At 41.4% G+C, this 17639-nt stretch overlaps 1 protein-coding gene across 3 annotated transcripts in view; it reads left to right on the top strand.

Moving 5' to 3' along the window:
• The window catches only part of LOC124787825 (lateral signaling target protein 2 homolog), a 328543-nt gene that overhangs the window by 227070 nt on the left and 83834 nt on the right, over window positions 1-17639 (top strand). Inside the window, exon 1 of one of the 3 annotated variants that reach the window (XM_047254759.1) lies at window positions 5017-5144. The exons of the other annotated variants lie outside the window; for them this stretch is intronic. The gene's annotated coding sequence lies outside the window, so the exon portion shown is untranslated. Of the gene's footprint in view, window positions 1-5016; window positions 5145-17639 lie in introns of those variants that run through there. 3 annotated transcript variants of the gene reach the window in all.

Genomic DNA, 17639 nt, shown 5'->3' with positions numbered 1-17639 from the left:
GCGGTAAAACATCAGATCTCCGTCATCGCCGCGGCCGGAAAAATATCCTGCAAGAATGGATCCGACGACGACTGAAGATAATCGTTCAACGTGACAGAAGTGCAACCCTTCTGCAAATTTCTGCAGATTTCGATGCTAGGCCATCAACAAGTGTCAGGATGCGAACCATTCAACGAAACATCATCGAAAGCTTTACGCCTCGCCTGGGCCCTGCATCCATTCATGTCCGTTGTGCATTTCGACGGACTTGGGCAAGTCCAGCAGAACAATGCGACGCCCCACACGTCCAGAATTGCTGCAGAGTGGCTCCAGGAACACTCTTCTGACTTGTAAACACTTCCGCTGGCGACCAAACTCCCCAGACATGAACATTACTGAGCATATCTGAGATGCCTTGCAATGTGCTGTTCAGAAGAGATCCCCTTCCCCTCGTACACTTATGGATTTATGGACAGCCCTGTAGAATTCATGGTGTCAATTCCCTCCAGCACTACTTCCGGCATTAGTCGAGTCCATGCCACGCATTTATGCGATTGCAGTGTTTCTCGGGGTATTACACTGATGAATTCTTCTCGGGTTATCAGCCTAGTGGTGAAGATGATGGGTACGAAACTCGTTGAAACGTTGCGACAAGATGACGCCACCACGCGGCTGATAACTCGGTAAGAATTCAGCATGCCACGCATTTTTGTGGCACTTCTGCGTGCTCCCGGGGTCCCTACACGGTATTGGATAGGTGTACCAGTTTCTTTAGCTCTTCAGCGTAGATAGATCATTCATCGCAGGACTCTAGAATTTCAACGATTTCTACGTGTTACTAATATCGATACTGGCAAAATATCTATGTGACATAAATGGCCGTATCTTTCGATTACATTGACTTGGAAGCTTAATTTTTATTATTTTTCTTATTTTTTTTTATTTTACATCAATTCCAACTTTACGTCTACTCATTTCTGAGACACAGGGGTCTTCGCAGGGAGGTGGGCAGACGGACGGGCCGACGGCACCGGTTTCCGTTTTTACGAGTTGAGATGCGGAACCCTAAAATGAAAGGCAAGCAGATCTTAAAGTTTAATAGGTACACTCCATTAATAATAAGCTATCTTTACACCATCTAAATGTAATATATTAAATTAGAAGGAAAGCAAGGGTGAGGGGGTGTTGCCTTGCTGCTGCTTCAGCAGGAAATCCTTGTTTGATTTTTACTCGACAAAGCGAACCGTAGACCAGACAGCAGCAGAAACTAATTTGGACATGTGACTGCATACAACCACGTTCCGGTTCGCAGTAGTGCGTGTCACGGGCTTGCACGGCTGTGAAGATATGGAGACCGCTGCCTCTGCCTCTCCTCCACCCCCGTCTCACCCCCCTAAAAATAAGCTTTTTATAAACCGAACTCGCATGTTGCGCCGCCAAACAGGGAGGCGTATCAGTTCAGTATCAGTTAGAAGAAAGGCAAAAGATATAATGGACATTGAAGAGTAAGTCACCTGTTACGAAATACCAAAAGTAAGAGGGCTGTTCTTTTTCTCGACACCCAACCAGTCACAAAACTAAAACCACAGTGAAAATGAAAAGTCATTTATTTACAGCATTTAGGTACACCTTCCTGGGAATAGGTGCCAGTATTCACGCGCCAGCATGTTTGAACGGTCCACTTCCGGAGCTGTTCGATGAAGGATCTGAGTGATTTGGGGATCCTATTTTGGCAATATTCTGTAACTCTTCACGTTTGCCTTGGATGCAAGACAACGCCGAAATAAATACTGTGCACAAGAAAAGAAGATATACACTGAGATCACAAAAGTCATGCGATACATCCTACTATCGTGTCGGCCGTCCTTTTGCCTGACGTAACGCAGCTAATCGACGTGACATGGACTCAGCAGGTCGTTGGAAGTCCCTTGCAGACATAACTGAGCCATGTTGCCGATATAGCCATCCATAACTGCGTAAGTGTTACAGGTGCAGGATTTTGTGCACGAATTGACCTCTCGGTAATGTCCCATAGATTTTCGTTGGGATTCATGTCGAGCGATCTGGGTGGTCAAATCGTTCGCACAAATTGCCCAGAATGTGCTTCAAACCAACCATGAACAATTGTGACCCGGTGATGCGGCGCATTGTCATACAAACAAATTTAATCGTGAATGACTGCAAATGGTCTCCAGGTAGCCACTCAGCGATCGGTTCAAGTGGACCAGAGGACCCAGTCCATTCCACGTTAAAAACGTCCTCACCATTATGGAGCTAGCACCAGTTTGCGCAGTGCCTTGTTGACAACTGGGGTCCATGGCTTCGTGGGGTCTGAGCCACACTCGAACCCTACTGAACGAACTGAAATCGGGACTCATTTGACCAGACGACGGTTTTACGGTCGTGTAGGGTCCAACTGATACTATCACGAGCCCAGGTGAGGCGCTGCAGGCGATGTCTGCTGTTAGCAAAGGCACTCGCATCGGTCGTCTGATGCCATAGCCAATTAACGCCAAATGCCGCAGCACTGTCCTAACGGATACCTTCGCCGTACGCCCCACATTGATTTCAAGCAGTGTTGCTTGCCTCTTGTAACTGACAACCGTACGCAAACGCCACAGCTCTCGGTCGTTAAGCGAAGGCCATCAGCCACTGCGTTGTCCGTGTTGAGAGGTAATGCCTGAAATTTCGAATTCTCGGTACACTCTTGACACTGTAGATCTCGGAATATTGAACTCCCTGATGATAACCGAAATGGAGTGTCCCATGCGGCTAGCGCCAACTACCATTCCGCGGTCAAAGCCTGTTAATTCCCGTCATGCAGCCGTAATCACGTCGGAAACCTCACATGAATACAAATGACAACTCAACCAGTGCACTGCGCTTTTGTACCTCATGTTCGCGATACTGCTGCCATCTGTATGTGCATATCGCTGTCTCAAGACTTTTGTCACATCAGTGTAGTTTGCGAAATAGGATGAGTCTGCTTGATCGTCTTGTACTTTCACTTCTTTGCTAACGCCTTCTGCCATTATTACCCACTTAAATGAGCGAATGTAAGGTTATCGCGAAATTTACTTTGGGTCGAGAGAGTGCTGGTGTGTATTGCTCTGTACAATATTGCATAGGGAGTAGGCTGTGGACTAGGGCGCTGTCAAGGGTATTTCCCCGGCGTTGGCGTGAGGATTGATCATTCGAGCTGCGCGTGACGTGCGTTGTGTTAATGCGTGGGACACTCCTCCGTCATATGCCTTTCCAGACCAGCCAGCGGACGCAAAGTTTCTTCACAGTACTTTTTTTACAAGCCGGATCGCTAGATTCTACACTGACAAGCGAAAGCGATCCTAGCTGCGCAGCGCTCCGCAACGGTGCCTCTATGACAGTGGGACTGCAGATTACCATGGCCCCGAAAATTTGTAGGCCGAATAAAGAAAAATGCGTGCCAGTTTCTTCGCGGGCAGATGCAGATGCGCAGTCCGAAGAGCGGTTGAAACATCTGGAGTTGTAACTGGACATATATCCCCTATTATTCTTCAGCTTATTTCATAGCCGTATTTTGTACGGACTCTAAATTGTTGAACACATGCTCGCTTATGACTACTTTTTTTGAATATCGAACAACTTTCCTATTTCCGCATGAGTGCGTGGATATTTGGAACGTCTCCATGTACACAGTATTTCTGAAATGTATAATGAAGTGAACTGTGTTTGCTCCATTTTCTTCTTCTTTCGTACTCGTTTTTATGTTGCGTTAGCTCAACTTGGACAATAGGCGATGGAGTGCGTGTTTCATTTATAGTTTCAGTGGCTTTGAGGTGGTGGATGACCTTCGATTTTGGTGGCACTTAGTGATAATCGCGAAATGCCGAAATCAGCCGATTTTGTACACGTGATTAATAAAATAAATGTACATTCATTTTACAAACTTAAACAGCAGCAGACAGCAAAACTCTTTCAGCCACTAGCCGTAAGAAAACAATCTTCGACATTAAATGACAAAAATTGCTAAAGGACGAGTCATGTAAAACTTAGTTCGCACTTTCCGTGCACGGAACGCAAAACATTGTTGAGAGCAAGTACGAAGTTGGCATCAGGTATCTTGACTTAATTTAGCAGTGCGTCAGATGAAATACGTCCTTTTACAGGAACTAGACGTCCGTCAGTGGCGAGTCAGCATCAAGCAAAAAGTATAATGAAGTGAACTGTGTTTGCGTCATTTTCTTCGTCGTTGACAGCATGAATATTCGTACTTCTTAATGCCTAAACGCCTTAGGGAGAAATCACGGTACCCTAAGTATTCTTGTTATAGTAGAGACCGGGACAGGTTGGCCCACTTTTTTCTTGATTTTTTCCTGCTTGTATTTTGAATGTTTCCACAGCCCTTTTTATGTAGAAACATTGTTGTATTGTTTCAGCATGTTTACAACTACATAATTATGGCGTGTAATTGACTTTTTATTCATTAAAAAATATGTATCACAATATTATCACCTGGGGCAACCTACCCCACCCATGGGGTAAGTTGCCCCAGCAATTGGAGCAAGCTAGCACATGTGATTTTGTAATTTACGACATTGGTTATTTAATTGAAAATATATCGACTTTCATATACACAATTTAATTTAATATAAATTCTTACAGCTTTATAACAAAAACTGCAATTATAATTCGTGTCACCATTGTTGCAATAACAGTTTCACAGAAGAGCATCTCCAGAACTTTAATCAGTGCTAGTCTGATTGTTCGATAGGATCTTCACAGTTGAAACATTCATGAAGTCCTTTCACGTAATTTTTTACACACGACAGTCGTGCCAACCGTTTGCAACTTGTGTATTGAATCCATTCATTATCCGGATTGCTGTGAGAACATTGTTTCACACCTAAGACACAGGGCATCTTCATTTTGGAGAATCTTGTTACGAATGCCTGCTTTCTTTCTGCGCATTATTTGAGGAGCTTTGTAATGACGACAGCCATTTCTGCGCAGAACATCGATATTTTTCTGTAAAGTGTGTTTTCTTTTCTCACTTAGGAGGCTGGTCGTTCGCTCTGTGATGCGTCTTTCGCTGGAGTGTATGCCAGTATTGCTGAAGTACTTCTTCGCGTCTTTGCTGTCTCTTTTCTTGGTTGCGACTTCTGAAATTTCAACTTCTTCAGGCATTGGTAAGCACGGTTTTTCACGCGATGTGACGTTTAACTTAACAGGCGTTGTTACTGACAAAATAGGGCTACTATTGTGTTCTTGAGCAGTTGAAGGGCCAGCTTCACCAATCAAACCAAAACCAACAGCATAAGGACCAGGTCTATTTGTTATGTATGAAGACAGACAGTCACTATCTGTGAAAATGTCCCTTTTTAAGGGGAAAATACCTATCACTTTGAATCCAAGCAAGTATGTTTCTGGGGGTAATTGTGTTTGGTAGTGCAGTTTTGAACTTAGTTTTATATATTTCTTCCATTATGTTTGATGGTATTATTAAAGGAGCTAAAATACGAAGCACAACACTACAAAACAAAGAAACATGCTACTTGAAATATTTCTGCGTAGCCAAATCTATCCCAGAATTTTTGTGGCTTTTCAGGTTCTAAATCTTTGAATTTTTTGCAGTACCATTCTAAAAACAAAACGGCAGAATGGCTGTGAGAAAAAACATGATCACGTTCGAAGATGCGTGCGTATCTGATACTTTAAAATATTTGTCCTCCAATGTGCCATAAGTAATAATTTCAAATTTGTACTACAATCGTTAGTTGCATACATGAAGACAAGTTATTGGTTTTGGAAGGAAAAAAGCAAATATCGAATAAAGTTACCAGTTTAAAATCAGTTCAAGATACAATTTTCTTAAATAAAAGTGCATTGAATATGACCTAGCCTTTGATTGCGTTTGACCTATTTTAGTTAATAAGAGCAGTCACTTAGAAAAAGACAGCGCCGCAGGTTGGCCATGTGGGCCGACTTGCCGTATTTAATTGGGCCATTGTGGCTCATCGCCATATTGCAATTATACAGGGTGTTTCAAAAAGGACTTTACAGCTTAGAAAATTCATATAAATGAATTCATAGACCTACAGCGGTGATAGTAATGTCAATTTGTAGGGAAATACATAAAGTTTGGTCTCGCGTATTTCGCTAGTGGCGAATTGCACATTAAGGAGCACTAGTGGCAGTTGCGTTAAGAATGTCTGCCTTCACTGGACCCGAGTGTGCTAGCTGTGTGTTTTCGTTTGAAGAATTGAAGTCGGCGACAACAGTTCAGCGTAGTTTCCGTACCAAGTACGCTAAAAATCCTCCTAGTAGGCCCACGATTTATGAGTGCCATAAATGGGAAATCGTCAGGTCGTCCAAGCACATGTGACGGCGTAGTTGGGCGAGTGAAACAACGTTTTGTCAACAGCTCTATGAAATCGACCCGCCGTGCATGTCGCTATGTGCAAATCCCGCTTGCGTCTGTTTGGTGAGTGTTGAGAAATCGTTTGCATTTGAAACCGTACATATTGACGACCGTACAAGGAATAAAAGGCACTGATAAAATTGCTCGCAAGAACTTACGTGCTGATATGTTAAATCGATCACATGAGGATGAAAATTTTTTGCACAAAATCATCTTCTGTGACAAGTCGTCTTTTCACTTAAGTGGCAAGGTTAACATACATAACTGTAGAATTTGGGGCAATGAAAATCCACATCAAACACTGAAACATGTTCGTGATGATAGCCCAAAACCGAACGTTTTTGGTGCATTGAACAAGATATGTACGGCCCTTCTTTCCGTGAGAGAACCATCAACAGAATAGTGTACCTGGATATGTTACAACAATTTTTGATACCACAGATCGATGAGGATGACCAAGAACGAAATGTTTACTTCACTCTGACGTCCGGGATTTTCTCAGTGACTGCTTTCCAGGTCAATGGGTTGGCCATAATGCGCCAATTGCATGGCTCCCACATTCCACGGGCTGACACCACATTTTTCTTCTTTTTTTTAAAAAAAAGCGGGGATTCATCAAGGATATCATGTTTGTACCTCCTATGCCGGCGTCTCTACCTGAACTTACAGCAAGAATTTACGCCGCCACTGAGCAAGTTACACCCGCAATGCTACAGCGAATTTGGGAAGAAATTGACTTCCGATGGGATGTTGTGGGGCGGCGGATGCGTTGGAATAAGAATAAATCTACTGTTGTATAAACGCTTGCGTGTTGAATAAGTTTCTAGCTTTTAGAATGTTGTTAATGCTGTCTTTTGCCGTTCTCAACACTGGCTCTCTATTTACTTCGTGGCCCCCAGAAAGTGATTTAATAAAACTTCGAGCCAGTAAATAGATATCCTAGTGCCCACTTTACCTGAGAATGTTCTTATAGCTGCAGCTTATAGCTCTGAGGAATTAGGAGATTGTCCGGGATTTCTAATCAAAAACGGTTTTCCAAAATAGTTGAGTATATTCTGAAATTCACTGATAAAAACCACAAGTATCCCTACAACCTAACTAACAGAGCAGTTCAGAGTCTAATGCGCTGATGCAACTATAAATGTCCGAATTAAATGTTAAAAAAGAATGCTCGCCATAATTTGATGAAAATACTTCATCAAACGCCACGCTAAATATTTGGTAGAATGTCTGTCCCGCGACGGCACGTGAAAATACGACAATACGCAAACTGAAGCTAGATAATAAAAATCATTCCAGAATTAACACTTCACATGAAATGTTTTCATGGTTCCGCGTATCTCTAGTAACTTAATACGGCACCCGAGGCTGTTTGTAGCAGATACACTGATGCGACGCGACTACCGACACGGATGGCGTGTCATTCAGCGTCTGGAGAGAACTGGGGCCTTGCTTCCCCGCGCAGTGTTCTTATATATAAAGCCGCGGTGCGGACGGCTGAGGGAACGCCTGATCAAATCCACTATCCCGACTAGCCGCTGGGCTAGTAACGCACCACTTCAAGTTACATAATAATTTATAGCTTCTTTTGCTGATGGCCGAGGAAGCTCTTAATTTAAACGTGCATTCAGCACGCAGGTAAGTATTGATAATAAAATTTTGACGTGGCTAAGTTAAATACTTTAGGCGAGAGAATTAATTTAATTGCACTGCACGCAGCAGATGAGCTCTGAACTGTCCCTTTTGAGATCCGCTATCGCTATAATTTTATAGGTATTAAAAAGAAACTTTACACATCTTCATAATCATAGCGGACCTCCAACCTATTTAAATCTAAACATCCTAGCCTTATTTACTAGCCTACTTAATCTATCTTGCTTCCTTCAGTTTTGAGACGAAAACCAGAAAATCATGAATTTCCACTAAAGTCTTAATTTGTGAAATCCAAAGTACTGTTTTTATTAAATCATTATGAAAGATGAATTTAAATATAAATTTTGAAGTCTCTAGCTCTTTTCTGTTGCGCCAATGATTTTTCCAGAAAAACGTCCAAATCTCGGAAATGGCTGAAGTTATCGAACTGATATTTAACACACATTAATTTAGTATTATTTGTGACATGCTGGAAAAGTTTTAGTTCAATTGCTTGATTTTTAAGGTATTGCGCAACATTTATGACGTCAGAGCTAGTTACAGCAGACTGGCTGGCACATAATGGAAACTGATGTGAATTTACTACAGCGTGAGTAGGCTGCTTCCCTACATCACCCTCTACTTAAATTTTTTTGTTTATGAATGTTAATGAATGAAGAAAAAATTTAATTACAAAAAGGGAAGCAAGAGTACAGTTTAACTCCCTATGAAAATTTAAAATCGAAATATAAACCTGTAGAAACATTAAAGAAAACTTATTACCTACATTAATTATTTAAATTGTAGGCATGTTCACTGCCTTTTTAAACAATGTCATTACTCAAAATTTTAAGCAAAGTCAACGAAATATTTTGACATACATATTGCCTTAGACAAACAAACACATACAAATTGAAAAATTATAAAAATCTTAACTACATTAAATACATTTTTACATACACATATTCAAAGAAAATAACATGATACATAAACAGATGATTATCTCTTAGCAGTCTTTTCTAAACCTGAAAGAAAAGTTCACAAATAATTTTTACACACGTGGTTGTAGCCGCTTTGGCTGGCGTCCTACACTTCCATTCACAAGGGTAGAGGAGGGGAAGTTGCTATGGTGTGCGTCCTTCACGTTCACTCTAAATTACATGGGGGAAAGGGGAGGGGTCACTGTGAGTTGTGTCCAAGTCACTCCACGCTTTCACGCAGCTACCAGGCTGCCATTATCTGGTTTGTCCTGTAGAACAAACAAAAAGAGTGCCTCAGACTCTGTTCACTTAATATCTATGGGTGGGTCATAATGAAATGGGGATATAAACATTTTCTCTTCTAATATGTTACTGGAACAAAGTTAACAGAACTTTTTGAGTATTACTCTCGTGGTTACTTAACTGTCATAAAATCGTTAAACAAATGGCTCAAAACGCCTTTAGTCACGTACTGGAGAAAATTTATGCTCCTAAGGCATACAATCATAAATCATATTTAATCTGAATTTATTATTTCTGGGCCGGAACACTGAACCAATGCTCGGTACATTCCTGACAAATCTGCATCTTATTTACTTAACTGACTCATCTTTGATAATTTTATTTTTAGAGATAGTATGAGTATGATTAGTGGTTGTTTTCTTAGCTTCTTGTACAGGTGAGTAACTTTTGGTAATAGTACAGTTTTGAGTGTTCAAAACACACTACATTTAGTTGACTACAAAATCCAGTTATTGGTCCTCTGCTGTTGCCAGTTCCACATTTGCAATTAGGTATTTACTTACTTTGAAGTGTATTTATGCTGAGCTAAAATAATGTTTCACGTCTGTCATTATGTACTTACTTACTTTGCTAGTGTATGAACTTAAGTAATACTCACTCCATTTAAATTTAAAGCATACGAAAGCACATTTATCTCATATTCATAGTGTATTGCAGCTGATCAGTTTGCTCACGTGGCAATCCATTTCCACTCAATCGGACGCTGAAACCACAGGTAGTCTCTCTCAGACCTACCACTAAACTGCATCAAGTAATTATGGACGAACGTAATGCTAAATTCCTTAAACCTATAGGACACCATGAGCTGCTCTGTCTCATCTAACATAAGGGTACCTATGGTCGCATTCACGCCTCCAACTCATAACCTCAATACGTGTAGGTGTATCCTGTCACACACTACACTAAAATAATGGCCAGCTCCAACCTTATAAATACTTCAGGGACGTGTCCTTCACGTCACAACCACAAATGCTGCTCAATTCTATTACACTGCCTTTCCTTGCTACACCAGGTGAGTTTAATCTTACAACTTATCTGCATATTTTTCCTAACACTAAGCAATCTCTTTTACTATTTCTTAGTTAGCTCTAATGCATACACTAGGTTTCACTACCACTTCAGATACTGCTTGAACACGAATTTGTACATTTTTTAAAAATATTATTGGTGGACCATTCCAATAAAACAACACTTTGTACTTACTATAATACCAGGGTACTATACATAATTGTTACTCAAATACATTTGTATCTTAATTACGTCATACTTCTCTATTGTTTGTCACTATTAGGTTTGTCACATTAGGTATTTTTCTTCACTAATCGGTAGATAGAATGGTTACATAACTCATGGCTTGATAGCCATGACAGAAAATTTTAGTATTTGGAAAGAAAAGGTCGAAATTTTTGAGGACAGGAAAGAGGAAGAATGAGTGAGACCTGAAAGGGAAAGAAGATCTCACACAGCTGGGACTGCACAGCTGCCACACTGTGTAGAGGTTAAAGAACAACCTCCTCCCTACAGCATTCATTAGCTTAATGCTGTATTGATAACCATACCGGAAAATTTAATGTGTGAAAGAAGGGGTCGAAATTTTTGTGGATAGGAAAGAGGAAGAATGAGTGAGACCTGAAAGGGAAAGAAGATCTCACACAGCTGGGACTGCACAGCTGCCACACTGTGTAGAGGTTACAGAACAACCTCCTCCCTACAGCATTCATTGGTTTAATGCTGTAAAGAAGAGTTAGAAATTTTAGGTGGATAGAAAAGATGAAGATTGAGTGAGACCTGAAATGGGAAAGAAGATCTCACACAGCTGGGACTGCACAGCTGCCACACTGTGTAGAGGTTAAAGAACAACCTCCTCCCTACAGCATTCATTAGCTTAATGCTGTATTGATAACCATACCGGAAAATTTAATGTGTGAAAGAAAAGGTCGAAATTTTTGTAAATAGGAAAGATGAAGAATGAGTGAGACCTGAAAGGGAAAGAAGATCTCACACAGCTGGGACTGCACAGCTGCCACACTGTGTAGAGGTTAAAGAACAACCTCCTCCCTACAGCATTCATTAGCTTAATGCTGTAAAGAAGAATTAGAAAATTTTAGGTGGATAGGAAAGATGAAGAGTGAGTGAGACCTGAAATGGGAAAGAAGATCTCACACAGCTGGGACTGCACAGCTGCCACACTGTGTAGAGGTTAAAGAACAACCTCCTCCCTACAGCATACAGTGGCTACCTATGAATCTGCCAGGTCGATCTGAAAATACTTTATGATGCCTTTTTAGAACCTGTCTCAGTTCTTCCTTTTGATTGCCTGAAATCCTATCGATTTCCTGCAATTTAGCTTCTATTTTGTCTAAAATAATTGCTTCTTCTTCTTCTTCTGTATTCAGCTTATTGTTATTAAGATTAACATCCTCGTCCCAATACCTCCTATTTTTCAGAACTCGTATAGGCAGCTCCCAAGTTTCATGATCAGTTACTACATATTTATCACTAAAAGGTACTATAATTACTCCGGTTATTGGCAAGACCATTTTTAACTGGCTTCTTTCAAAGTCAACAACACTCTGATATTTTGACAAGAAATCTATACCAATTAAAACCTCAATACTGAGATTGTTTACAATTAAACATGGATGATCAATTAAATTACCATTAATGTTAAAGGGTAGTAAAGCTTCTTGCTTTACCGTTTTTGACACCTTGCCAGTAGCACCAATTATTCTTAGTCCTGATACCCCCATTACTGTAAGCTTGTCCTTACCAGGTAATGCATCAAAGAAGGACTGAGATATTGCACTCACCTCACTTCCACTGTCTAAGAGACAACGTACATTGATACCCAACATATTCACTATTATTATAGGGTGGCTTATTCTAGGTTGTACAGGTGGTTCCTCACATTCATCTAGTAGTTCCTTTTGGATTTGTCTCCAACTAAAGTGATCGACATCTGTCTTCATTACATTTAGGTCACAGTGTGTAGGGGTTTCCTGAATTACATTTTCAGCTGCCTTTTCCAGTCGGTCTATTAATTTTAAATCGAAACACCGCACGACTTCATTACATTTAGTTTGCTGAACATGACCCAAATTACTGTAGTCTGAGCGATTCTGCGCCTCCAGACCGGGCATAATACTAGTTACAGCTAAACCACTTTCACCATTATCGTCGGTTTCCTTCTCAAGTGACAACTGGTCACAGCTACTGGGTTCATCGACCCCCAACAGGCTACCCTCTACATTCTCACTTATCTCCTGTCCTAAATCTATTAGTACATTATCAACATCCTGCACAGGCACTTTAGATAAGAGCACATCATCCTCATCGTAAATATAAGCATGAATTTCTTCTGCTTCTTCACCTGTCAATTCAGTATTTTGTAGCTCATCCCTACTGTTACACTGCTGCGCCTTCTCTTTCTCTTCCCACTTAGAAAGCGTTTCTAACACGGTATCTATCAAATACTGTGAGTGATCTAATATTTCTGTTGTATCCTTAGGTGCTATCGACTCTTCATCCACATGTTCAGTTTGAGTATTCTGATCTGTCTTACCAATTCCCTTAACTACTGGCTTAGGAAAAGTAACCGCCTGGTGAGCGCCAGTGTCCTCATAGACGGGAACTAGTTTTCCTGCCTCGGCCTACTGCTGTTTCCTTTATTTTCATTATAGTTAACTGGCATAGCATTGCTTTCCGTACAGTGGTTTACATGCATATTTTTGTTTGGCACAACATTACTGTCATTTGAATGCCATTGTTGGTTCTGATAATTATTTCCCCAATTCCTACCTCTCTTAGGACGGCGAACACCTACTGTTCTAATGTTTACATTGCCACTTTGCTCGTTCCTAAAATTACTATTATTGTTATTGGCATTTCGGTTATTACGTGCTTGCTCCTCATTGGCAGCAACACGTTCTACACGTTCCAAATACTCAATGAAACGATCCAGATTGTCTCTAGGGGCAGATATAATTCTAGTTTGCCAATACCATGGCAGTTTGGCTTCAAGACCTAGTATAATCATTTCAGGTTTCAGCTTTTCCGCCAAATGTGACAACCGTGAGATCCATGACCTAGCAAACTCTTTAATTGATTCCTTGCCTGCATTGAAGCGTTTCCCACTCCAAAATTCTCTCAACACTTCATTTTGCTTATTGCTAGACCAATACTCATTAATGAAAGCTGTTTTAAACTCCGCTAATGTTTTACACTTTAACATAACATCAGCTGACCAACGCATGGCGTCACCTGCTAAATGGCTTCTAATAAACGAGATTTTCTCTCGTTCAGACCAAGTTGATGGAATCACATCTTCAAAATCGTTCCAGAAATCTAGCGGATGGATATTTTTATCTGGATCGAACCGCAAAAACTGCCGACACCCGATAAAAGCGGCGTTTGCAGCTACAACTTGTTGTACATTACCATTACCAGAAGTTACTGAAGCTACTTTACTTTCAATGTTAGCAATGTTAGTACTGATATTTTCTACTTTCGTTTCAACATTATCTACTCTTTGCACAATATGAGTAGTATCAGTTTTGATTGCTTCTACTTCTGCTTGACATATGTTTACTTTTATATTAACATCTTTAAATCTATCTGAGCACAGTTCAGACTCCGCCTCGATCTTTTCTGTTAACTTGTGCTCCAGCTTCGCATCTTCCATTTGGAAGTCTTTGCGAACCTCAGCAACTTCGGATTTAACTGTTTTATACATTTCAGAAAACTGTTGAGCAACCTTTTTCTTAATATCCTCATGATTGCAATCAATTTTATAGTTCAAACTGTCTAGATCCTCTTTCAACTTATTGCAACCAGCCTTGAAGGTATCGTCCATTACCTCCAACCGCTTATTAAAACTTGTTTGGCTGGCCACAATCTCAGACTTTAATTCAGCTGTCATTCTAGCATTACTGGCTGACATTTTTGCATTACTGGCAGCTATTGCTTGTAATATAACATTTAGATCAACAGCCCCAGCATCTTTGGTTTGCTCACTAGCTGGCTTTTTATCACACTCAGGTGACGAAAAACTAGCTCCAATACCAGAATCATCAAAACTAAATGAAACTTCTGATTGATTAGTCATATCTAACTGCTCCTTCTTAAACTCTACCATCTCTGATGACTGTTTCATTTTTAATTCATCAGAGAAACTATCATCCAATAAATTTACAATTTCTACTTTCTGCTTCACTACAGGGGTCTCTATTATTGAATCATTGCCCCTTCGCACACTACTGTCAGGAGACAATACTTCATATTTCACTTTAACATTACTACTTTCATGCATATTTACACTCGAACCGTTGTCTGGATTTACAGTTCCCTCAACAGACATAGGTTCTGATATAAGTTTAACCTCAGTTTCTTTTGGCGGTTCCATCGCCGACAGTCTTTTAGTGCAGGTTAGTAAAATTTTTAACAGCTTTTCACTTAACTTAGTTCCTTCTGCACGACGTATGGCGTTGCCGGCGCGTCGTACCAGGATTCCTGATGCGACGTGGCACGTTGAACTGCAGACGGCTCTCCGACGGCTGTTGTGTGTTTGCGTGGCCCGAGATTGCAGGTGCTGCGTCGGCTGCTCCAGCGGACGACTGCGGTGAGGCGAAACTGGCTTCTCGCGATGCTGGCAGCACCGCTAGACTCAGTGCCAGCTCCGTCAATCCAGATGCGTTGTTAATCCAATTGCGTCGTCCACATGCACACGTAACACTTTCACTGTTTTATACTCAGTTGCGTGTCGCATTCCACTCGCGAATCCGAATAGTTAAAAATCACTTTCACTTAGTTGATTTCCCGGCCGATGCACCATATGTGGGGCGGCGGATGCGTTGGAATAAGAATAAATCTACTGTTGTATAAACGCTTGCGTGTTGAATAAGTTTCTAGCTTTTAGAATGTTGTTAATGCTGTCTTTTGCCGTTCTCAACACTGGCTCTCTATTTACTTCGTGGCCCCCAGAAAGTGATTTAATAAAACTTGGAGCCAGTAAATAGATATCCTAGTGCCCACTTTACCTGAGAATGTTCTTATAGCTGCAGCTTATAGCTCTGAGGAATTAGGAGATTGTCCGGGATTTCTAATCAAAAACGGTTTTCCAAAATAGTTGAGTATATTCTGAAATTCACTGATAAAAACCACAAGTATCCCTACAACCTAACTAACAGAGCAGTTCAGAGTCTAATGCGCTGATGCAACTATAAATGTCCGAATTAAATGTTAAAAAAGAATGCTCGCCATAATTTGATGAAAATACTTCATCAAACGCCACGCTAAATATTTGGTAGAATGTCTGTCCCGCGACGGCACGTGAAAATACGACAATACGCAAACTGAAGCTAGATAATAAAAATCATTCCAGAATTAACACTTCACATGAAATGTTTTCATGGTTCCGCGTATCTCTAGTAACTTAATACGGCACCCGAGGCTGTTTGTAGCAGATACACTGATGCGACGCGACTACCGACACGGATGGCGTGTCATTCAGCGTCTGGAGAGAACTGGGGCCTTGCTTCCCCGCGCAGTGTTCTTATATATAAAGCCGCGGTGCGGACGGCTGAGGGAACGCCTGATCAAATCCACTATCCCGACTAGCCGCTGGGCTAGTAACGCACCACTTCAAGTTACATAATAATTTATAGCTTCTTTTGCTGATGGCCGAGGAAGCTCTTAATTTAAACGTGCATTCAGCACGCAGGTAAGTATTGATAATAAAATTTTGACGTGGCTAAGTTAAATACTTTAGGCGAGAGAATTAATTTAATTGCACTGCACGCAGCAGATGAGCTCTGAACTGTCCCTTTTGAGATCCGCTATCGCTATAATTTTATAGGTATTAAAAAGAAACTTTACACATCTTCATAATCATAGCGGACCTCCAACCTATTTAAATCTAAACATCCTAGCCTTATTTACTAGCCTACTTAATCTATCTTGCTTCCTTCAGTTTTGAGACGAAAACCAGAAAATCATGAATTTCCACTAAAGTCTTAATTTGTGAAATCCAAAGTACTGTTTTTATTAAATCATTATGAAAGATGAATTTAAATATAAATTTTGAAGTCTCTAGCTCTTTTCTGTTGCGCCAATGATTTTTCCAGAAAAACGTCCAAATCTCGGAAATGGCTGAAGTTATCGAACTGATATTTAACACACATTAATTTAGTATTATTTGTGACATGCTGGAAAAGTTTTAGTTCAATTGCTTGATTTTTAAGGTATTGCGCAACATTTATGACGTCAGAGCTAGTTACAGCAGACTGGCTGGCACATAATGGAAACTGATGTGAATTTACTACAGCGTGAGTAGGCTGCTTCCCTACAATGTGTGCAGGATAACCAACGGTAGCCACTTGCAACATCTTTAAGGCAGAGAAACTTGATGTGTTCCCCTACAAAATAACACTAAACCCAGCTCTACATCTTCTTAGAATAAATTTATATTAATTTTTAAAGTTGTAAAGTCCTTTTTGAAACACTGTGTATTAGCAACACCAACTGGGGTGCAGATCCCTCTACGGTGTTGCAGCTCTACAGAGCCTTTGTTCAATTCCGCCTTGACTATGGGAGTGTGGTTTCGACGGCGCCCTCAGCGTTGCGTCCTTGTGGAGGCCAGAGTCCCTCCATTGCAGGTTAGGCGTGCACAACTGCTGGCCAGTTATGTTGCACACGTTCGTAGTTCTCCTGCGCATCCGAATCACTGTCTCCTTTTCCCACCCACGGCGGTTCATCCCCTGTATCGGCGGACGAGGTAAGGGCTTCCAATTGCAGTTCGTGTCTGACCCCCTTCTTTCCGAACTGGGGTCTTTGCCTTTACACATATAGTTGAGGTCTATTCACGTACACCTCCATGGTGTACACCTTGGCCCCGGCTTCGTCTGGACCTTCGTCATGGCCCTAAGGACTCAGTTAACCCTGCAGCTCTCTGCTGCCACTTTCCCTTGATTGTTGACATGTACCAAGGCCACGAAGTGGTTTGCACCGACGGCTCGATGGCTGGCGCTCACGCTGGCTTCGCGTATGTCCATGGAGCACATATTGAACAGCATTCTTTGCCCGATGGCAGCAGTCTTTTTCACGGCTGAGCTGGTGGCTCTCGTGCTCTTGAGCACATCCGTTCATCCCCTGGGGAGTCGTTTCTTGTGTGTAAGGACTCCTTGAGCAGCCTACAAGCTATCGACCAGTGCTACCCTCGTCATCCTTTGGTAGCGACCATCCAGGCGTCCGTCTATGCCGTGGAACGGTCCAGTCGTTCAGTGGTGTTTGTCTGGACCACAGGTCACGTCGGAATCCCAGGCAACAAGCTTGCTGACAGGCTGACCAAACAG

This window comes from Schistocerca piceifrons, chromosome 3, assembly GCF_021461385.2.
Source record: "Schistocerca piceifrons isolate TAMUIC-IGC-003096 chromosome 3, iqSchPice1.1, whole genome shotgun sequence".
In the NCBI taxonomy this organism is placed as follows: domain Eukaryota; kingdom Metazoa; phylum Arthropoda; class Insecta; order Orthoptera; family Acrididae; genus Schistocerca; species Schistocerca piceifrons.
The sequence above is the reverse complement of the archived record's forward strand: the minus strand, read 5'-3'. Positions and strand labels throughout refer to the sequence as shown.